Consider the following 24,981-nt stretch of genomic DNA (forward strand, 5'->3'; position numbering starts at 1 on the left):
ATCCAGCTCTACTCCTGGGATGTTGGAGATTTTCATCACATCTGTGAAGCGAAACCCTTCTACAAGATCCCCCACAAGTTCCTGTGATGGAAGAGGAAGTTTAAGATACACAGGGCATGTGTGCAGATGTGGACTATCAACTGGATTACACACACATAATCAAACCCTCATGCTACATAGCTGCAGTCATATCAGATACAGTACCCTCACAAGCTATTGAGAAACAAGTGACAGATGTGTTCCTAACTTATGTCTTTATAGCAATTACCAATATCATAGGAGGTTTGTGGAATTGTAACCTTAGTTAATACTTCTCTGCAACTGCTGTTGCTAAGATCACCCTATTATTCTACACCTGTAACTCCATTTTGGCCAGAGCAGGTGAAGAAATGCCGGTCATGTGCCTTGCTTGCTTTTGATGCTATATAGACAAATAATTTATACATGATACCTGTGGCAATGGTGCTATTATTACATTGATCTAAGTTATAGCTCCAGGCCTTTCTGTGATGTAAAGCTAGTACCAGATCCATGACTGTTTAGTAACTCTGGCTGGTTGTTCTAGGCCTATGATTTATTTGAGTAGCACCTGACACAAAGTGAATGCTTTCTAAATGGCGAAGGACAGTCCATCCTCCAATCGAATGTCTGTGTTCCTATTATGGCAAACAAGATTGTGTGGTCCAGATACAGTCACATGAGCTATTGCTAGCACATGTTACTGTGATCAGACTCTAGGAGTTGCAATCAATTTGTACTAGGGACATGCTAGGGCTACTTTGGGGATTGCTTATGGAAATAATTGGTGTCCTTGATGGTATGTTGTCACTTGCATGGGGGATACAGTCATGTGTCATGTTAGTACCTGTTTTTGAAAGCAGGTAGCAGATAGCAGTCTACATTATGATACTATCACATTCCAGAGAATAGCATAACTTTCTCGGTAACCGACACAGCTTGGGGCTTGAATGAGTGCTAGCTCACTGAGAATGAGCCAGACAGAACTGTAGGTCAATAGCATGTCCCATACTTACAACTTGATTAGCTATATAATATTTGTATAGTTCCTTTAATTTCAAAGCATTTTACAAACTATATTATACAATATAGATACAATCTCTGGGGGAAGAAGGGTGAAAACTAAGTGGCACATATAGGGTGGAAACATTTTGCTCAAGGTTACTGGAATAAACGTCTATTCTTATTAAAAGAATCATGGGATCTTGAAAAGGCCATGGAAAGTGAAAAGGTTAATGTCTTAAGCAAAAGGCAATGAATACACATCCTTCCTAGTTTATGTTCTAATCTCCTCTGTTTGAGAAGTCCATATCTTACAGTCATCCAAGACAATCTTTTCTGAGCAGGGACTTATTTTAGTTATTGTCACTGAAGTACTTTAGCATACTGGCAAAGGATATAAATGATTAATTTCAGCCAGAAGTTGCAGGGTACAGAAGTTGCAGGGTACAAGGGGGTGGGCACTTTTCCTCTTTCTCGATTTGAGAGATCCTGTTTTGGGCTTGTTGTATTAATTTAAATTAAATAAAGGGGCCCAAAAAGTCAAAAGGTGTTACCAAGACCTAATCATTATCCAACATATAAAAATTTTAAACAAGATTCAGGGTTTAGTATACAGAGACCTCAGCCTGCTTATTGCCATTGTAAATACATAATTAAAAATCCTTTTAACAAAGATGCAGAAAAGAAGGAAAAACAGTTAAAGCATTTTAAATGTAAAGTATTAAGCATGGCTTTCATTTTAACATCATCATATGTTCCCTTTCTCTTTAGCTGGAGTTTTTTTTTTTTTTAAACTGAAAACTCCTTGTTTGTCTTTTAGATGGTACTAAGGATAGTAATACATGTTCTTTTAGGGAAAAGAGAAGTTAGCGGAGATGGGCTGGAGCTGCTGTTATTGTCACTGTTTTTAAAGACGGATCCTGTTTCCTAAGACAACAAACCAAGACATACACACACAAAAGAGGAGAAAAAAGAACAGCAAAGATAGAAAATGACCATTGTGTCTCTGGCATTGACCTTTGCAACCTCACTGCTGGAAAAAAAACACAGGCACTGCACAAGGTCTTGTCACTTCGAGCCCTGGCAAACTTGTTTCACTGTCGGGCAGTTTAGGGGATTGCTTTTAGTTGTCTCTCTGGGAAGACACTTACAGCAGTGTTACAAACCATACAGTCTTGGCCAGCTAAGCCAGACTCTTACGAGACAGAAGGAAAAAGGAGAGAGCTAGGAAAGAGAAGAAATAAGCTGGGGAATGAGAAGAATATACAAAAGAGGGTGAGGCGAGTGGAGGAGGCAGGGGTTGTGCACATGACAACGTCTCACATCACAGGTTGTATTTGGGATTTAGCAGGAGCCAGTGGATGCGACAATGTCATTTGGTTCCCTCTCTCTAGCCCAGTCTGGTCAGGACAACTCTCAGGACCAGGATGACGAAGGCCAGGGGTCCCAAGCAGACGGGGGGGGTGGCAGCCATGATGGTGAAGCTCACTCCAGTAGCTAATTTTTCCCCAAAGTCTCTTTAGGGACCCCAGAAGGGAGTGATGGGTGGAATAGCCCAGCCCCTCACTATTATGTCCAACAATTAGGCCTAATTTCTGACACAGCAATTTTGGTTCATTGATTTTTGGTGTCACACGGTCTTGTTTACCAGGCATGATGTTAACACAGTCCTTGAGTTACATCACTGGGTGTTTTTGTTTGGACTAATTCAGTCTCTCTGTCTCCCTCTTTTGCAACTTTTCCCATGACAGCAAATGTTGATAGGTTATTGTCACACTTTGTGAGCTCAATTGTGAAAAGGGAATAAAATTGTAGACTCAGTTATCACAGCAGGGAGGTTGATATAATAAATACAAACAGAAGATAGGACACTGGACTACGTGTTCAGAAAAAAAATTTTTTTTTGCTGCTTTCAGTGCAAAATCTACCATTAAATTTGAGGAAGACTCATGCTATAGGAAAAAGGAGAATGAAGGGTAGTGATGATAGAGAAGGTTAAGGTTATGATAAGATCTCATGTGAAGAAACACAAGGTGTAATGTTTTTATACTACTGCATAGTAGGTAACATTTTAGGCCCAGATGCTGCAGACTTATTTACATACTTTAACTTTACACTTTAAAGTCATTGGGACTACTCACTGACCGTACAGATAAGCACAGCAGAGTCTTATCAAGATCAGGATCTTGGATTGGAAAAGACTAATTTGTGCAAAAATTTTTCGCAGTTCTTCACCATGGTTACTTTTGTTATTTTAGTATTTTATATTTCTTGCAACTGTTGTTGTTGATATTTGAAGATAGCGTGTTTTTCATCTGAAATGAAAAGAGACGATTCTGGATTTTCTCTCTTGTAGGGATTGCCTATACAAATGCTGTGTCATTATGTGGTTCAGTAAAGGGTTTTTGGATTTATACGCATTTGTTTGTCACTTCAAGATCTTCCCATGTCCATTATATTTTATGGACAGCAAATGATGTCATCTGCCAGTTTTAAACAACTTCTCATTCTGGATGTGGTCACAGGAAGATTTATCAATTGTACTTAGATTGAAAAAAACAATGCATTCTCTGAGGGGATTAATAATGACAGCAACTTGATATCATTGCCTCTTTAAAAAAATTATTAACTATTCTACTGCCTTATGGATGCATAACAAACAGCTAGCACTTATATATGGTCCGATGGATATATTCTGACCTGAACATGTTCCTTCTGAAATGAGGAGCAAAGCTCCAAATCACAAAATGGGAGATGTCATGCAGTGCAAAGTTAAGTCAGAGGTAAATATATTAGGAAGAATACCACCTATAGGCAAAATCTAGCCTTTACTTCCCAAACGGTGGGACTGACTCAGGTCCATTGCACAAAGGGACATTACATAGGGGGAGACACTAGAAACATATATACACCGATACAATAAGGCAAGCAAACAAGTGCTTGTATCAAGAAATAATTGCAATTTGCCACAAACTAACCTCCAAAGAAAGAGTTTAATCCAATTTTATCAATTGTCAGCTAATTTTAAAAGAATATACTTGCAGTGGTGACATATTTTTTGAATGTTTGGCATTTAAAAAAAAGAAAAGCACATGGTCATTTTCTCAACTGAACTAAGGAACTGCTATATTAATTTTTAAGTCCTGTATCTGTCTTCCAGTAGGTTTTTTTTGGCTTGCAGTCACATCAGCTGAGGGAATATGTTAAATCTGTGGATAGGAATGTTGCTGTAATTTTGTGCTTTCAGAACACTGGCTTATCACATACACAGAAGGCCATATTCTCTTATGCCTGAGGGTCAATTTGATTCAATCTCAACTCACTGAATGCTCCAAGAACCATAACCATACAGTTGAAACACAGAAGTCCAGCAAATTCACATGGCTATATAGTGGACATTAACAGATCTATTTATATTGATTTACACTACAAATAGTCATTGACACTTAATGTTTACAATAAAATCATTACATGTAACGTGCACTTCTTTACAATATTCACGATACAGATCACAATGTGGTTGTCTGCGCAATAAGTCTGGACTTAATTCAATAGCAAACTGATTTTGCTTGTTTTCTAGGATGGTTAATAACCTTAGCTCACAACATTGGACTTTAGCGTCTTCTGCATTGAGTGAAGCTCCCCTTTCATAATTACTTCAATCTTTAGCTCCAAAACATGTCACATTATTTGCTGAATTTCACAGCAGAGCTACTGAAATTGTTTACTTTAATGTAGTGCACTGACCTTTCACTGACGTCAAGTTCATGAACAGGCTCCAGGAATCTGCAAAGTTGATGAACATGCTGAGTTACATTTCTTGGGCATCTCCTACTGCAATCAGTGCCTTCCTAGTGGCAGCATTTCTAATAAAAGAAATATCATCATGTCACCACTGTTCATTTTGAAACATTTCTTTGCAAGGCGACGGTTTTTCAGAATGCTGGAACTTGAGCCATGTATCAAAAGAGAAGAAACCTAAGTGAGAATGCAAACTTGGTCCTTTTAAAAAGGTACAAATTTAAAAGCAAGTGCTAGTAGTAAAGTATTTTCTGTCTGTTTTCCCAAAATGTGCCTGATTTATTTATACGCTCCAAAAAATTTCCTTTGTCCATTTGGCCCAGCACTGAATTGCCTTATTGGAAAGTTCTTCTCAATATACTCCTTGATTATACTCTTTTCCAGCGGTAGCACCCTTCTAAAACCTGGCTGACTAAGTGGAGTTAAATTTCTCTTGCAGCAGAGATTAATTCAAAACTGGTGCAACTGAGACTGTGGCCCAAAGGATCCTGTGTGCACAATGAAGAACAATGTTACAAATTAATGGTCTCTGCAAATATTGGAGGGGGTGGGGGGTTTAACTTTAAAAAAATGATACTTTGCCCTCATTTACACCTACTAACAACTGCTTCTTCCCCTTTCTGTGCAACTCATGCTATGAGAAACAACAAAACCAATCCAGAAACAGTTCAATAGCAAAACTGTTAGAGATAACTGTACATTTTTTGCTTATGTATAGTGTATAGAATTGGGTAATATACCTTTAAATAGTTTAGAATCCCTTTAGTCAGCTTCCTTGTCTTTTATTGCCAAAGTCTCCAGACCCTAACAGAATAATAGTATATATAGGTAGCTAGGCCTTTGTAGGTTTGGATGTTTGTATATCGTTAGCAAACAACGTTATTTGGAATCCATTGGGATCCATGAGTTTTCCTCGCAGCATTAATACTTCGTAGAAAGAATAAAGATGGAACACATACCTAATGAAAAAAGGAAGTATCTTTGCCTGCCTTTGTATGGCTGCACATTCCTGCTAGGCATGATCCTATATAGGGCTGAAACAGGGCTCCTTACACAGTCCGCTTCCAGAAGCACCATCCCTGCTTTGGCTCTCTGTAACTACGTACACTGTATAGCTAGCCACCAAACACGGCAGCCAGATTCTGATCTCAGTTGCAGCCCCATTGATGTTGCCCATTGACAGCACAGCTGACCTTATGGATCATTGCTGAGGCAATCCAGGAAGGGGATGCCAATTTCTTCAGTTACCTGCCCACATCCTGCAAGACTCTCGCCATTCTCACTAGCTCCATCTTCTTTCTGTTAAAGCATTATTTTATTGCTGCTAGACCAATACTTCTGTGCAGAAGAGATACTAGATGTTACTGCACTGTTTGCACATCCTTAGTAAATCTGTTTTTCAGGCTTTCCAAAGTGGCAAACCACCACGTACCCTTGTCAACAGCTACAGGATGCCTGTGGTGTATTGAGGACTGCACTGGAGTTGCAAGTTATCACTTTTAAGGGTGGGCTGGGGTTCCTGGTCCTGCTTGCAGGCTAGGGGGCTCTGTAGAGAAGCAAGCAATCTGGGAGCAGTAGTCAGTCTGGAAAAAGCCAAACTAGAACAAGGTGGGGTGATTTGTGCCTCCCTGTTTTACAAAGCAGCCTGCTTGATCACTCTCTGTTTTTGGTTACTGTGGATTAGAATTCTTGATTCTAAGAATAACAGCTTGTCCACACAAGGCATTAATGCGCACCAGCTGGGGAGTAAATTCTAGCGCGCACCAATGTATCACACACTAACTGTCCCTGTGGACCTTGCTTATGCTCACTAAAAATTCCCTAGTGCACATTGCTGTAGTACTGTTTAGATGACGTCAGCATACACTAGAGAACTTTTAGTGCATGCCAGCAGGTCCACAAGGAGAGTTAGGGTGCTTTAGCATGTCGTGCACTAGAATTTACACCAGGCTGGTGTGCACTAATGCACGACATGGATGAGCCCTAAAGTAACCATTGTAACCTTCCAGAAAGAATATTCTGTAGTTTTCTCTTACTTCTCTTTTGCATGCCATGACGTTTAAATGACCTATAGCTGCATGTTAGGCAGCTAGATATGCCAAAAAGTATGAAAACACAAAACAGTGTTCCATAGCAGGCCCTCAGAACAATCACTATTCAAGCAGAAAAAGCAGTGGTCACAGCAGCTCAAAGAATGTGGAAAAGCTTGTGGAAATTCTATATAACAATGGCCCACACCAGCACACCCCCAAGAGTCCAATGCATAACAGCACCAATCTCTTGGGAATGGAAAGAATTGGAATTCATAGATTTTATAGCTGGGAGGAACTATAGGATCATCCAGTCTGCCCTACCATATAGCAGAGGCCTTAGAACCTCACGCAGTAGTTCTTACAACATGATGGTATGCTTGATGTACCTTTGTTGGGATTAAACTCAGGATCTCTAGCCCCATCTACCAGAAACAAACCCCTGCACCACAAAGCCGTGACACACTATGCAACTTTGTCCCATCTCTCCCCTGCCTGCCTGCAGCTGTATGCTAGAAACTATTTTCAAAGACATATATCACTCACTGTGATCCTTTTATATCACACCACAAGTTAGGGCTGCTCAGAGTTCATCCTAATTTGAGGAGTGCTTTGTCCTGTATTTTCCCTTCAATTTGCCCCTTTTCTCCAAAGAACACAAAGCACTTTACAATCATTAACCAATTATACCTCATCTCAGTCCTAGGAGGGTAGTATTACTATCCCAAACTATGCTCCTCCCCACTACAGTCCAACACCACACCCCATGTAAGCAGTGTGTTGTGTTATTACTATGTGGCTCTAATTATTATTATACAAGGTTGCCTTTCGGGGTTGAATTCTTGTGGTATTCACAGCCTTACTCAAGGCTGCCTTTCAGGCTGCCTTTAAACGTGCTTCTCCCTTCTGCTGCTTACCAGAAGGAAGCACATGGCCTCAGGACAGCAGCCTGCAACAGAGATTAAAAAGTGAAAGCCCTGTAGAGGGATTTGCAAGATTATGTCAAAAAAAGACTGTCAAAAAAAAAAGAGAGAGAGAGAGAGGACTACATATTACCTCCTGCATTTCCCTGCAGAAGAGATTCTTACTGAAGAAGTGCACTTTTCAGCAGCAAAGCTTTGTGTACAAGCATTGCTTAACAATTCCCACACCTTATTCTCAGTTACAAAAACAAACAGACTTGCACTATAGCCTCTCCAGTACCAGCATCAAAATGGAAAGAAGAGAAACATGTATTGTTAACCATTTGCCTCAGCAATTTATAAAAACTAGCATATAAAAATAATGGTGTGCAAAATGTAACGTTAAGTTTTTAGGAGTACAGGATACTTAATGCTTGTACAACCAATTCTGCACACCAACAATGTATTGTAAACTATCTGGTTACCATGTTTGTTCAGATCTAGCACAGTGGGGCCCTTACCCAGGCCTCTGATCTCTAGGCACTATGGGAGTAAAAATATGGAAAAATTTTAAATCCCTGCAAATCAGTTCTTTATGATTTAGTGGCAACTTTGAAAAGGCACCTAGACCGAAGAAACAAGTTACTTTTGTGCTGACATTGGAGTTTGCTGAAGTGATACAAGGAAAGTGAAGTTCACACAGGATTCCATAGGAAATTTAAAATTCACAAAAGGGCAAAAATAAATCCCAATCCAGTGGTTTCACTTAGCATTCCCATTTGACCAGATTATTCTAGGAAATTTGCTATGATCGATGCAAGAAAAGGTAAAGATCATGCAGAGCCTGGGGTATGTTACACACTAGTCAAAGCACAGTACATGGTTTCTTAATAAACACACACAGTATTCCATCACAAGTATTCAAGGAACAGAGGATGCTGATGCAGAGGATACTGAAATACTGGACCTGTATCTTTCTTTTACCAGAGTAGCAACACCAGGTTTTAAAGTGTTATTTCAGATTCACACTCACATAAGAGAGTAGTATCCGGCCAACTCCTTTCTAAATTGCAATTTCAGGAGTTGGCAGCTGGAGATGATCTGCAATGATCCAGATGATGCAAACAGTAGTAATTAAAGAAGAGAAAAACGGAAAGGGCTAGTTTTAATGCAGGAGTTGATGATGAGTGGCTAATTCCTCGTGGGCTGAGAGGTTCCAGAAGGCTGTATTGGGAAATGGGGGCTTGGGCTTAATCCAATTCCCATTAATGTCAAAGCAAAAACACCGATTGCCTTAATGAGAGCTGGGCTGGGTCCTGACTCACCAACCCGTAGGGCACTTTCATGTGGGGTGCGGAAGAGTTAGAAATAACATACACACAGTTCTAAACTTCATCTCCCCCTCAGGCCTTTAGCAAATTACCACCTCTACCTCAGTGTCTAATCTTCAAAACTAAGGGTAACTACGCCCTTTGAAGATTAAAAGCGCTATATTTGTTATCGCTAGTAACACTTAGGAGTGAAAGTAACAGACAGATGGGCAATCAGACACTGAACTGAACACAAAGCACATCTGCTATTGGAAACTCTACAGAGCAACTCCATATTGTATTCCAGAGCATAAAACAATTAAGGGGATTTATTGTGCACAATCACACAGTTTTCAGAGATAAAGTTCCATCTGCTCTTACTGTGATTGGAGGTTCCTTTGCCCTCAAGATCATACAATTGGGCTAATGCTACTGAAAAAAAAATTATATCAATAATATATTATGAAAAGCTGAAATACATTATATTTTTGAGCTGATCATATTTTGCTTGTAACACAGTTTGATGACAATGTGATACTAAGAATCATTGCCATTTCAAAAAGAAAATTCACAAAGATAGTGAACAGTTAACACTCACACAAGTATTCTACCACCTTTTTTCCAGTAGAACAGTTATGCAGAGGACAAACTGCATAGTATGTGGCCAGTTTAAAAAGAACAATTGCCTTTACATGCTCCTACAGCAGCAGCATGTTAGCAAGTTTGAATGAGTGCAGCGATGTGGACAAAGTCAACTGTGGATGTACTCCTCCACCCAAAAATTAATCACATAATTGCTAGAATTGGTGCAGCAGTACAAACTTTCCTGTACATGTACAATAAAATATGATTAGCCGCCACTGTGGTTATACAATAAGCTATGCTGCTGTAACAATGTAGGGTCTCCCATTCTTTTATAGGTGATCTTGCAAATATTATTTTAACAATATGAATAATTTCACATTAATATTTCATTTGAATATTTCATATGAATTATTTCAAAAATATGAATCAAGTTTATTAAGTCATAAAAGACATCGGGATATCAAATATGTTTCACATCGCAAGTTAAACACATAATTAGTATTAAGATACGTTTACTGGGGTTTAAAACAACTGTATAACAACAAAATAGACTGCTGAGGCATCTATTGCACTTGGTTCGTGATGTAACCCTACTGTGCACTGCAAGAAGACCATCTTGCTTAATTAGAAGTAATGTACCTGTCTGCTATAAGAGAAGAGGGATGAGGATGAAGAAATGGACATACTATAAAATTAATGCAAATTGGAAACACAAAGAATGTTCTGTTTTTTCTTCCATTAAATGGCAATAGAAATTTGGTAGAGTAAAAAAATCAGTTGTAACTAATTCAGTTTGTACTGAGCCAATGTTCATAAAATTAGCTGTGCACACAATGCTTAAGTCAGTTATTTTTTAATATATCTCCATGCAGGTAATGATGTGCAATCTTTCATTACCTTTCATAAAACCCATTCTTGTAGTCTCTTGGCTTTTCACCACCTTTCATGCAAATTAAAAACTGGCACATTACTAGGTACAATAGTTGACAGAGCTCTGTCATCATCAAAAAGCCAGCAAGTAATCTTCATGCCTGATTCTAATATTGACTGGGAGGAAAAACAGGCGAGAGAATACAGCAATAGAGAAAGGAACAGCAGTGGAGAGGAAAATGGACATTAAGGGGAAAGATAGTGCCGATACCACTGAAGCGAACAGTCAGGTAGGCAATACTGGCAGTAGAATGACAGGGAATGCAGGCAAAGCCAAGCAGAAACAACTGAGATGTTTGTACACCAATGCAAGGATCCTGGCTAACAAAAGGGAGGAACTAGGACTACTGGTGCAGGAAGTGAAACCCGATATTATAGGGATAACAGAAACACGGTGGAACAGTAGTTATGAACAGTATGTGTTCTTCAGAAAAGACAAAAATAAAGGCAAAGGTAGTAGAGTAGCATTGTATATTAAAGAAATTAGAAGAGATGGAATGGATAAAAACAGTGTTTGAGTCAAAATCACTTTGGGAAAGAAAGCTACTAGAGGTTCCCTTGGGCTGATGCTTGGGATATGCTACAGAGCCCCAAGATCAGAACTGGATATGGAGAGAGACCTCTTTAATGTTTTTAATTAAATAAATACTACTGGGAATTGTGTGATTATGGGAGACATTAATTTCATAGATATAGATTGGAGGACAAGTGCTCCTAATAATAGTAGGGCCCAGATTTTCCTGGATGTGATAGTTGACATTTCTTCACCAAATAGTCACTGAACCTACAAGAGGAGATACCATTTTAGATTTGATATTGGTAAGTAGTGAGGAGCTTATTAAAGAACTGGTTGTAGGGGACAATCTTGGTTCAAGCGATCATGAGCTAATCCAATTTAAACTAAATGGAAGGAAAACCAAAAACAGATCTGCAACTAGATTCCTTAATTTCAAAAAAAGCTAACTTTAAAAAAAATTCAGGGAATTAGTTAGGGAAGTGGACTGGACCAAAGAACTCAAGGATCTGAGGCCTGGTTTACACTGCCGTGCTGGGTTGACATGCACTTACATCTACGCAGCACGGCATCTTCACAACACTAAGTTGATGGGAGAGCGTCTCCCATTGACACTACCTTCCACCTTTCAGGGAGGTGGAGGTGGACTAATTCAGTCGACGGGAAAGCGCTCTCCCATAAACTGAGCAGGTCTACACAGATGCGCTCAATCAATTCCACTGCATCAATGCCTGCTGCCGCGGCAGTGTAGACATGCCCTGAATGTGGAAGGCTTGGGATTACTTTAAATCAAAGTCGCAGAAACTATCTGAAGGATGCATCCAAAGAAAGGGCAAAAAATTTGTAGGGAAGGATTGCAGACCAAGCTGGATGAGCAAGCATCTTAAAGAGGTGATTAAGAGAAAGCCTATAAGGAATGAAAGATGGGAAGGATCAGCAAGGAAAGCTACCTCTTTGAGATCAGAAAGTGTAGGGAGAAACTGCCAAAAGCCAAGTAGAGTTGGACCTTGCAAAGGAAATTAAAACCAATAGTAGAAAGTTCTATAGCCATATAAATAAAAAGAAAGCAAGAAAAGAAGAAGTGAGACTGCTAAACACTGAGGATGGGGTGGAGATTTACAAATAATCTAGGCATGACCCAACACCTAAACAAATCATTAGCCTTATTAAAAACTGAGGCAAAGTAAGAGCTTAGGAGTAGTGGCAGGGTGGCTAATGGAAATGAAGATATGCAAGTAGAAGTCACCATATCCAAGGTGGAAGTCAAACTCAAAACAGCTTAATGGAACCAAATGGGGGGTGGGGAGACTGGATAATCTCCATCCAAGAATAAAGGAACTGGCACATAAAATTGCAAGCTTAATAGCAAGGATTTTTAATGAAGCTGTAAATTGAGAGGTCATATCCTATGACTGGAGGATTGCTCATATAGTACCTATTTTTAAGAAAGGGAAAAATGATCCAGTAAACTACAGGCCTGTAAATTTGACCCCAGCTATATGAAATCTTGGAACAAATTTTGAAAGAGAAAGTAGTTAAGGACATAGGGATAAGCGGTAATTGGGATAAAATACAACATGGTTTTACAAAATGTAGATTGTGCCAGACCAACCTGATCTCTTTCTTTGAGAAGATAACTGATTTTTTTTAGATTGAAGAAATGCAGTGGATCTAATCTACCTGGATTTCAGGAAGGCATTTGATACAGTTCCACATGGGAAATTAGTAGTTAAATTGGAGAAGATGGGAATTAATACGAGAATTGAAAGGAGGATAAGGAACTGCTTAAAGGGGAGACTATAAAGGGTCATAATGAAAGGTGAGCTGTCAGGCTGGAGGGATGTTACTACTAGTGTAGTTCCTCAGGTATCAGTCTTGGGACCAGTCTTATTTAATATTTTTATTAATGTCCTTGCCTCAAAAAGTGGGAGGGTGTTAATTAAATTTGCCAATGACACAAAGTTGGGAGGTATTGCCAATACAGAGGAGGACAGAAATTACATACAAGGAAATCTAGATGAGCCTGTAAACTGGAGTAATAGAAATGCGATGAACTTTTTAAGTGCAAAGGCATGCACTTAGGAACTATCAACAAGATTTTTTGCTATAAGTTGAGGGCGCAGCTATTGGCAGTGACAGAGGAGGAGAAAGACCTGTGTGTATTGGTTGATCACAGGATGACCATGAGTCACTGATGTGATGAGGCTGTGAAAAAGGTTAATGCACTTCTAGGATGGATCAGGTATTTCCAGTACAGATAGGCAAGTGTTAGTGCCTTTATACAAGGCACTAGGGAGATATTATTTGGAATACTGTGTGCAATCCTGGTCTCCCATGTTTAAGAAAGATGAATTCAAACTGGAACAGGTGCAGAGAAGGGCTACAAGGATGGTAAGAGGAATGGAAAACCTGCCTTATGAGAGGAGACTTAAAGAGCTTGGCTTATTTAGCTGAACCAAACAAAGGCTGAAGGGAGATATGATTGCTCTGTATAAATACATCAGAGGGAGAAATACCAGTGAGGGAGAGGAGTTATAAGTGAAGTACCAATGTGGACACAGGAACAAATGGATATAAACTGGCCATCAACAAGTTTAGGCTTGAAATTAGATGAAGGTTTCTAACCATCAGAGACGTGAAGTTCTGGAACAGCCTTCCAAGGGAGGCAGTAGGGACAAAAAACCTAACTGGCTTCAAGACTGAGCTTGATAAGTTTATGGAGGGGGTGGTATAATGAGACTGCCTACAATGGCATGTAGCCGATCTGTGAATGCTAATAGCTAATATCCACAATGTCTGATGATGGGATACTAAATGGGGAGTGCTCTGAATTACTACAGAGAATTCTTTCCCAGGTGTCTGTCTGGTCGAAATGCTCAGGGTTCAACTGACTGCTGTATTTGTGGTCAGGAAAGATTTTCCCCCCAGGTCAGTTTGGCAGAGACCCTGGGGGTTTTTCACCTTCCTCTGCAGCATGGGACACGGGTCACTTGCATGTTTAAACTAGTATAAATGGTAGATCCTCTGTAACTTGAAGTCTTTAAATCATGATTTGAGGACTTCAAAGATTAGAAGTCTATTACAGCAGAAAGTGGGTGAGGTTTTGTGGCCTGGATTGTGTAGGAAATCAGACTAGATGATCATGATGGTCCCTTCTGGCCTTAAAGTCTATGAGCAACAACTGAGAGAACAACAAATTACATCCCTACCAGCATTCTCCTTCCTCTATCAAAATTAATAATGGATGCAATAACACTAGTGCTTAAAGTAACAGCTCTATTATTTACTTCCCTTCCTCTGTGCGGCTGCTTAAATTGCAAATGCCTCAGGGCAAGGACTTGCTTTCCATGTCTGAACTGCCTAGCGCACTGTTGGCATTAAAATAATAACCAAATATAGACAAGTGTTTGTGTGTGTGAATTACTAATGCATGTTTTTATTCTTACATGGCTATTTTGCTGAAGCTGCCTTACCACATATTCCAAGTTAATTGTCACCATTATAGTGTTATACAAAGTTAGAGGGTTTTTTATCAACAAAAGGATGTAAATTAAACTTGTCAAACATATTAAGAGAAGTGAATAAAATTGTAACAAGAGGAAGAAAATTCTAGCAAGAAGTCTGTCATATTACCGTATGTGAAAAAATTCTGAGACTTGTTGCATCTGAGCTAGAAAACCTGTCCACAGGCACAATCTAGTGGTAGACAGTGATATTGCAATGCAAGTACTGATGCTTAAAAGAGCACACACATTTTGAATCTATATGCTTTAAATGAATAACCTTTATCTTTTTTAGGGAGGCAGGCAGGCAGGCAGCATGGACTATTGAATAGGACACTAGACAAGAGATCTTTTCCACCTCTGATTTAACCTATCTTGCTTGGCTGTTGCCTAATCTCTATGCTAGATATGGTGTTATTCCATTTACTTTTGATTTAGTTAGATTTACCAATGACTTGCTGTGTGAACGGGTGCAAATCTCGTCTTCCCATGCCTCTTCTCTTTCCACCTTTCATCTGTCTTGACTATTTAGATTATCACCGCTTTAGGTCTATGTCTTTGCACAATAGGGTTCACCAAATTTGGGCCAGGCCTATAGGAGCTACTGTAACACCAATAATAGTAATTAATACTACTAATAAATAACACTGCTCCCAGTGTGAAATGAAGAAATAATAATTGTGCCTGTGAGGTGGTGGATAGTGTCCAAGGGAAATCATGCACAATATAGATTGAGATTAGAGAAAAAATATATTAGTGAGAAATAAGATAACACATGACAAGGGAGCTGCCTTTAACATGAAAGACCAATGCGGCCAATAATTAACTAGGAGGAGAAGCCTGCATACATGAAGAAACACTTCCTGAATCAAGAACAAGACACTTACCTCACCCCAGACTGATGCTATGTAAACAGAGGTCTTTATACTTAATTTATGTATGTAAAAGGTTCCTGGGTTTACTCTGAAGTGATGTATCTTAAGTTACAGGAGAGAAAAAGCTCTTTGCCCAGGAAAGTGGAGTCCTCTTCATTACTAATTAAAATTGGGACATATACTCTTCCCAGTACATTGGCTTCAAACTGCATTATATCACCTATGCCAGATTAGCAGTCACCAGGTAATGGCATTCATACCTAGATTTCAAAGGAACTGAGAGTATAAATGACAAACCCTTAGAAGAGGGGATTGGTGCAGAGTCTCACTTAAAATTATGACCTCAGGCACCAGGATGTTGAGATAAAGGCTGAATCCACAATAGTTGGAGAGAGAGATACAGAATGCTAGAAATGTAATCTCTGATTTACTAGGACTGTAACTATAAGATTTAACCTACCTCACTTGGCTGTGCTAGATATGACGTTATTCCATTTACCATTGATTTAGTTAGATTTACTAATAAACTTGTTTTATTTCTGATTTTTTTCCCCTCTCAGATAGTATCCAAGTATACTGGAATAGTCACTTCAAACCATTCTTGAAGGCAAACTTCAGACCTCAGGCCAGGTATAAAAGGAGGTTAAGAGGTACCTGCCTTGCAGGATTCGCACCAAGGCAGTCTGTGTAGATAGATTGACTGCAGTCAGAAGGAGCATGGGGGAAGTCTAGCAATCAAGAGGAGCAGAGAAGTGAAAATTACATTGATGTATATATTAATCACGGTTTTTCCCTTAAAGCATTTGGGTCTTTTTTACCACCCTACTTTGTAATATCATCATGGCTTCAAGTGGTCAGGAAAATTCAGATTCCCAGAGAGATTTACTCACTTGTTTGGTGAGAAATCAGTGAGTAAATAAAAACTAGGCTGCAAACATGCATGTTGTTAAACAGGGATATTAAATGGCACAAGCAAAATGTAGCTTAACTCCGAGATGTAGCACAGTTTCCAAAGAGCTCCAGCTAACAGCTCTATATTCAGGCCAACAGCCAATCATATTCTCTTTCAAATTCTGCTCCAATAGCCTCCAGCAGTGAAAGATCCCAGTCCAAAATCCATACATGTAGCATGGATTGCTTTGCAACACAAAATGGCCTACATTTTCAGAGCAACTAGTGATTTGGGTTATCTCAATTCTGACATCTTAAAAGGGGCCTGATTTTCAGAGATACACAGCAATTTCTGAAAATCAGGCATCCAAAAGATGTCTCAAACTGGGCATCCAAAAATCACTATTTGCTTTAGAAAATGTAGAGTCAAATGCCTGATGTTTAAGGCTCAATAAGTCTGCAGAGATGTATTCTTCTCATTCAATTAGCTCAGTTTGTTACTAAAGTCTTGTCTACACAGGAAAATGGTCTGGAATAGCTATTGCAGAATAAAATATTATAGAATAGCTCCCTTTGTGCACAAACTATTCTCGAACAAAAGTCACTTTGCTCTGGAATATGATTTCTGAATAAAGTGGGTAAATTTGCAATGGTTTTTAATGCTGCCGGGGCATGGAGACATTTTAAAGAATTTGTTATTTTCACATTTCAACCATTTTAACTAACACACAATTAATTGGTTTCAATGTATAATTAAAGTCTACAGGTAACATGGATTTTCAAAAAGCACTGGCGGGAGAGTTAAGCCAAAACGCAGTACAGTCAATGATAAAACTCCCATTGACTTTAACAGGAGCAGAGAGTTAGGCTAATTCTCAGCCCAGCACTGTTGAAAATACCCCCCTTATTACACAGTGACCTCTGTCGGTATCAAGGTTTTGTCAAGGGAAAAAATAAAGAGAAATGCATGTGAAAAAATAGTTCATACAGAAGCCATGAAAAAGGCAGGGCAAATTTCCATCTGATGTTAATACACAAATATATAAGTACTTCTGCACTATCACCAAAAACCAGCAGGCTGTGCTTGTGAACCAGTTTTCTAGCTCAGACGTAACAAATCTTCTCTCTCATTTTAAGTGGTGCCAATTATGCTACAATTTACTTTGTTATTAAAATAGTGATTATGAAAAATATGCAACCAACTAATTTCATTCATAACCTTAACTGCTAACATACTCCCCAACCCTCTAAAGGATTATAATTAAGACAGTGCTGCCCCCTCACAAGATAAAAAATGAGCAGTAGTGGAGAGATGGGAACAGCCCTGTTTTTCTAATAAATGCAAAATACAGTTACATTTCTATTAAAAATGATCAGAGACTGGGACAATTGGCTTGGCAGATTGACCACAGTGATCTATAGAACTGTAACTTCAGTCCTATCTAGGGAGTAAAACTTTGAAGCCAAGCTATATAGGAACTCCAGCAGGTGCAGATTCCTGCCTGTTAACCATTGGGCCAATAAAGAACACTTCATTCTGGTACACCAATCAATTCACTAGCCACCCCTCAAATGTCAGATACAGGGTAGAGTCCTGATTCTGATCTTTAGGCTGTTTTACCTCTTGATACCTCATACGCCAACCATAGACCTCCAGGAAAACTGTTTTTTCAGCTGGATAGGAGATAAAACACAGTAGTATAGATCTCAAAGGAGCACAGAGAAAGTCTTCGTCACAAGCTGCCATCTCATTGAGCCCTAGGTTCAGTGACTGACCAGTTTTAAACTCTGACATTTAATAGGTGCTGTAGCACAGAAAAAGTCATCACCAATTCACAAAGCCACTGTACTGACACCGCAAAGCTTTCAGTGGACCACTTCAGAAATTACCTCTACCCTTGGCAGCCAAGACAGTCCACAGCAATGATCCTTCAGAAAAATGGAGCTCTCAAAAGCAAGAGGTAGAATAGCAGTAGCTCGAGAAAGCACCTTTTCAGCTGCTGGCCAAATCTTCCTTCTTGTTAAATGTTCCTTCCACAAGAGTTAAGAACGTCCATAACCTGGCCACCTTCTGCTTTTCCATACTAAAATATGAAAGACACCCTCCTCCTGCTTCTACCAAAGGGAAAAAGAAGAGACTTATGTAAACTTATAAAGAGCTTCGTCTCCACATGGATGGTGAACTGCAGAACTGAGAAAATGAGCCGTTCAAAAGACATGAGAGAATGGTAGTTTAGAGCTATTTGGAACAGCTTTGTGCTGCTAAAAAGGGGGTATCTGGTTTGCCTGTGATATGATTTTATTTGTCAATGTGCTTCTCTGAAGCACTCTGAAACCGTACATTACAGTATCCTTCATATTGTCCTGTAAATGCACCTCCACTGACCCCAAAAAAATACAGCTGGCACTAAATCTATTTTTGACTCCAATGGAAAAAAAAGTGGATTTTTCTCCTCTCAAGCTGTCCTGAATGATCACATCCTGCCATCTGCTCTTTGAAGCTGAAATGCCATCAATTCATAAAATGGGGCCAAGATTTTCAAAAATAGTAAGCCTAAAGTTAGACTCCTAAATCCATCTTTAGGCACTTGCCTGATTTTCAAAAGGACTGGGCACCCAGCAGCTCCTACTGACCTCACCTTCCAGTGAAGTTGAGGGTATTAGGCATCTAGCTACCTTTGAAAAAAATCTCCTTTTAGGGCCCACATTTTCAGAAGTGTCTAGTCATAGTGATTCTAGTTTTTGGGTATAAAACTCAAGACTCAGCACCATCTTCTGGTTGGGGGATGGGGGAAAGAGGGGCGGGGAAAATCAAGCTCCATTAAAGTGTCCAACTGGGCATCCAAAATTTAAAGGACCCAAATCACTAGTCACTTTTGAAAATGTGGACCAGCGCCTACCTTTAGCCTCCTGCTTTTGAAAACCCTGGCCTGGGATTTTAAATTATTCTTTATGAGCATAACAAAAGAGAAACCTAATTTCTGAGTATTACAGTGCTGAAAATAGTTTTTAGAAAGTGTCAAAACTATTCATTTTTAGAGGGATGCATATGGTCCATCACATTACATTAAAGACTTTCAATAGCATCCATGAATCTTTTACAGCATATGTTATTGATACATTACATTCATTTTAACTTCAAGAGATATGAAAAATACATTCTACTATCAACTGTGTATGCAGTAAATATGTCCATAAAGACATTTTTGCACTAGTGGAGATTTGTGTTTATTTAATACACTAGTAAAACGTAAAAACCTGCAAAGTATACAAGATGTTTCCACTATATTAGTGACTATCGTTTTGATGTGAAACCCACTTTAATGACTACCTGACAAAGAACTCTATTAAAAGGAATGATTTTCCTTGACATGAATGCATTCAGCTACTGTTTGTTGAGTGATATCTTCTTAAGTAGCTAACAAAAGAACACAGTATCACTGTAAATCAGTGGTTCACCACTTTTGTAGCACGGAGAGCTGTAATGGCAGCCTGTCAGCAGCCTGAGAGCAGCACCTAAGTTGCAAATAAATTTGCATAAATAGATATATGCACATAGGATGTTGTTTATATAATTTTTAACTATGTCTACATAAAAAGTGCTTTAACAATGCAGAATGGACAACATATGCCTGGAGGGCTTCAGGCCTTTGCTTCAGTCAAGATAGCGTCCCAAAACTCCAGCTCATCTTGAGGTGGTCACGCATTGTATGGAATGAAGATCTGAGAGGGTGAAGCGATTGCATTGTTTGGATTTGTTCAGAGGTCTGTTCACCAATATGTAAATATCGCCAAGAGCCTGCACCAACAGCAGTCCTCATACCAAATTCTAGAGTCTGTCCCGCTTGACAGACATTCATACAAATTCAGCACATTTCATTCACAAAATGCGGACTGGGGTAGACAGAAGCACTGACGTGAATGGGCACACTCTATTGAGTTACACCATCCTCTGACCTGGCCCTGTAAATCAGTCATTCCTGCTGAACTTCAGCTCCGCTTCTTCAGACTGAGCTGAAAAGCAGGGTGCAGGCATGCTGAGACTATGAAAGGTCAATCAAAAATATCTGGATATTGCTTGATCTGTTCCTCTTCAAGGCTGTCACTCATATTGCTTGAGCTTTGGTTGGCAAATCAGGGAGGAGGCCATTCTTCTGAAGCTGCCCATAATAACATGCTGCTGCAAGGACGGGCCTCTGCTTCAATGGCAGCTGCAGACAAAGGTACCAATTCCCTGGGGCTCCCAAGGCAGAAAGCACCACCTCCCTCCCACCCACTCACTTAGGAGCTACAAGCAAAGGCCTCCCTGTAACTTCTACTCTCCCAGCAAAGGTCCCCAGTAATCCAAAACTTCCTCTTTTCAAACACCTAAAACAATATTTTGGCAGAGGCTGGAAGCCAAGAAGCAGATTCAGACTTGCAGAGAGCAGAATGCTCCCTGAGCCTGGCAGAGACTAGCAAGCCTTATTACAGAGAGCGCCTTCTACAAGCTACGCTGACTGGCTGCTAGCAAGCTCCAGAATCTAGCACACGCAGATATGGCATTTAATATTACTTAATTATCATATTTATATTTGCACCCTCTACTCTAATATTAAGACTATAAATATCTGATTTATGTCCATATAGATCTTGGATGGTTTTATTTTCTTATATATAGCTCTTGTAACTTCAATGAAATGTATTCCAGGTGAAACCCTTTTCCATCACTTCAGACCTGATCTTGAATTCCTTGCACGCCCAAAATTCCCATCAACACCTACTGAAGTTTAGGGTGCACAAGGATGACAAAGGCAGGCCTTAACATCATAGAACAATATTGCCTGAAAGAATATACTTGAATGATCTAAATAATGACTGGTACCTGGGCACAACCGTGATTGGCTCAATAAGAACACATAGCTGCCGAAGGTTAGTGTATGTTGAAGTGTGTATTTTTTGGACATGACACATTCATCTTTGAAGGTACTTAAATTTATAAAGTTAGCGATCCTTTCCAAGTTGTGAATTAGTTCTTTATGCAATAGCAGATCAAAATACAAGAGACTAACATTTTTTATCCTCATCCTCTTTGAAGTTGATGGCCTCCACACCATTTCCATATTAATGAAATCTTTTCACATCTGCTTTTAGTTAATGGGAATCCACGAGGCCAAAGTCTGTGTTGACTCTCGCCCTACCTAATACCATGGACTTTGACCGTATATGTTAGTTCAGAATCTAATCTGCTTTGGTAGGTTCCAGTGACTAGACCTTAATTATGTTTTTAAAAAATGTGTTGCAAACCGCTTGTGAGGTGTAATTAACAATAGACTGCAAATTGCTGGAGAGATATACAGGGATAAGGAGGAAGGATGGTGCTGTAATTCAGATACAGGAGTGGGAGTCACCAGATCGGTGTTCTTTTCCTAGCTCTGTCAGCGTCTTCCTGTGTGACCTTCAGCAAGACTCAGCCTCTTGGTGCCTAAATCTCTTCATCTGTCAGAAGGGGGTAATAATACTTTCCTATCCCAGAGGAGTGATGGGAAGTTAATTCATTAATGTTTGTAAGACTCTGATTTCCATGGACAGAAAAACTATGAGTATTTGTGACACAGAGGCCCACTGATGGTTCACTACTGTCTCAGCAACTCTTGAGAGGCCTGACATACTCACTAACTCACCTAACACACTGTTGTCATGATATATTACATGCCACCTTCTGGGTATATATTACTGGAAAATGAATAACTCACTCATCATTAGTATTCTTGCGGGATGTATGTTCGGGGTGCATACAAAGAGTTATAATTATGTGCTAGAATTGTGTTTTTAAAACATGTTTGTGATGCAAGGCATAAGCCCAGTCTGTCCTAGCCCAGTGGTTCTCAGCCTTTCCAGACTACTGTATCCCTTTCAGGAGTCTGATTTGTCTTGTGTATCCCAAGTTTCACTTCACTTAAAAACTATTTGCTTACAAAAAATCAGACATAAAAATACAAGTCCCACAGCACATTATTACTGAAGAGTTGCTAACTTTCTCATTCTTACCACATAATTATCAAATACATTGATTGGAATATAAATATTGTACTTACATTTCAATGTGATACTTGAGCCTGTTTTTCACTTGGGAGCCTTGTCATTCTGGGAGGCAGTGAAGCGACACCAACAATTCAGTTTTTCTTCACATTGAGTCTATTCCTACTCTCAGGGCCAGCATTAGGGGATGGCAAGTATAGGTGCTGGAACTAAGGGTGTGTGTGGTGCTGCTGCCCCCCCAGTTTGAAGTAGTTTCCATTATATACAGGGCTCAGCACCCAGGTGGCAGGCAGGGCAATTGTCCAGGGTCCTATGCCACAGGGAGTCCCACGAAGCTAATCTGCCTGGGCTTCAGCTTCCGTCCCAGGCAGTGGGGCCCAGACTTCAGTTTTCTACCCTGAGCCCCAGCATATCTAATGCCAGTCCTGCTGACCCCATTAAAACTCATGCCCTACAGTTTGAGAACTGCTGACACAGTATGTTTATCCTGCTCTACAAGTCATCGCTCGTATGAGTTTTAGTTTGTACCGACTTTGCCAGTGCTTTTTATGTAGCCTGTTGTAAAACTAGGCAAATATCTAGATGAGTTGATGTACCCCTTGGAAGACCTCTGTGTATACCCAGAGGTACGCATATCCTGGTTGTGCACCACTGCCCTAGACAAAGAAATGCATACTTGCTTGTCTGGCCAGCCATACATTTACATAAAAGGCAAACAAGCAATCAACCTAGCAAGTTGGGGAGATAGCCTCAACTACCATGTTGGGAGGAGGGAGGGAGAAGAGGAGACTGCAAAATTTAACCTGGCGACAGGCCGCTAAGAAATCTCCAGTAGAGGAATGGCGAGTACCTTCAGGAAAGTTTCCTAGAGAGCTCTCTGGAGGATTCCCCTGAAATCTCAGTGTGCATTAACACACTTTTCTGCCACACTGCCTAACTGCACAGGGGATTGGAAAAGCAGATGAAAACAACTACTATTGTGTATTTCTATCCCTTCAACCAGCTGTATAATGCAACAGAGCAAAGGACAGCTGTACCTCATGCAACTAAGCAGTATCAGCTCAAAAAAACAAACCACAAACACCAATCACTTACCAGAGCATCCTGCAACCTGAACGCCAGAGCTGGAGGGCTGGGACTTGCTTGAACCCTCCAGGGTCTAGAAGAGGTCCTGACTCCCCACGTCACCAAACAACCCAGTCCGCTGCTCATCATCGTCCTCCAACTCAATATCCTCATCCATGACTTCTTCGGTGGGGTTGAGTCCGGTGTCCACCGTCTCCAGGCCCATGAAGGTATACGCGGGTCTCTTGGCAATGGAGGTGGGGTCGCCACCAAGGATGGCGGATGGCTGCAGAGCATCAGAGTTCAAATTGATTGTCAGAGCGGTCAGGATGGGCATTGTGGGACACTTCCAGAAGGCCATTTACCATGACATAACCAAGCGCAATGTCTACACTGACACTTTGTCGCTAAAAGTTTGGCACAAAAAGCTCTACGCCTCTCATCAAGGTGTTTTTATTTAGTTGCAAAATGAGGGGAGTTAGGTTGGCCTTGGGGAGGGAGGGGCAGGGGCGGGATAGTAGTGTGTACACCGTCACTAACACAACCTTGAATTTCCTGGCTTTGTTGTTGAGCGCCTCATGCCCGCTGCTGCATTACTGTGCAGGGCTAGGATCAGGAAATGGAGAGCCACCGCTCCCCCACAAGCAGCATTGCAGTTTCTTTCCATCATGCAAATACCACACTGGAAGAGAGAACCAACCAGCCTCTGACCATGTACTACTTCCCCCAGGACTATTAGCTGTGGGTTGGGAGTGTGTGCGTTCCCAGCATTAACTAGCATACGTGCAGCTGCCAGTAAGAAGCGCTAGTGGGTGTGTAGCAAAACGTACTCCACAGGGAGCCCCACACAATTGTACTTGCAGGCCGCCGGGTTTGATCCAATTCAGCAAGTTACTTCTGGTTAACTTTAGACACATGAATAGCCCCATTGACTTAGGCCTAGTCTACACTTAAAATCTACAGCGGCACAGCTGTATCAGTACATAAGTGCTTGGGTAGCTGCATTATGTCGATGGGAGAGAGCTTTCCTGCTGACATCATAAAACCACCTAAACGAGCGGCGATAGCTAGGTCGGTGGGAGAGCGTCTCCCCTCGCCATAGCGCTGTCCACAGTATCGCTTATGTCAGCAAAATGTATGTTGCTCGGCCCCGGAGGGGGCGGGGGGCGTCCACACCCACGAGCAACAAAAGTTTTGCTAGCATCAGTGCTAGTGTAGACAAAGCCTAAGTCACAGCTACTGTGCTTCAGCCACACCGCCGTACCACCGTAGTGTAGACGCTTCCTACATCAGTGGAAGGGGTTATTTCGTCAATATAGTTAAACCACTTCTGTGAAAAGCATTAGCTAGATTGATGGAAGAATCCAATCCCGGGGGTTAGGTTGACCTAACTAGAGTGCGAAATCTTTCACCTCCCTGAGCGACATAGCAAGGTTGATTTGTAATGTTTCAGTGTAGGCCAGGGCTCCGGGTATGTCTATGCTGCAATTGGGAAGTGACTGCTGCAAGTGCAGATGTACCCAAGTCAGCCCTG

General features: G+C 40.5%; 1 long non-coding RNA gene across 1 annotated transcript; it reads right to left on the reverse strand.

Moving 5' to 3' along the window:
* Nucleotides 1-2,945: 2,945 nt before the first annotated feature.
* LOC137154124 (uncharacterized) lies at nt 2,946-23,593 on the reverse strand. Its single transcript, XR_010920084.1, has 3 exons — nt 23,478-23,593; nt 4,768-4,886; nt 2,946-3,335 (listed from the first exon to the last, which is right to left on the reverse strand). It is a non-coding gene; the product is annotated as an uncharacterized lncRNA (long non-coding RNA).
* Nucleotides 23,594-24,981: the final 1,388 nt, after the last annotated feature.

The sequence above is a fragment of the Emydura macquarii genome, unplaced genomic scaffold (assembly GCF_026122565.2).
Source record: "Emydura macquarii macquarii isolate MOO-44397 ecotype Brisbane River unplaced genomic scaffold, CSIRO-AGI_Emac_v2 contig_1253, whole genome shotgun sequence".
Classification (NCBI taxonomy): Eukaryota; Metazoa; Chordata; order Testudines; family Chelidae; genus Emydura; species Emydura macquarii.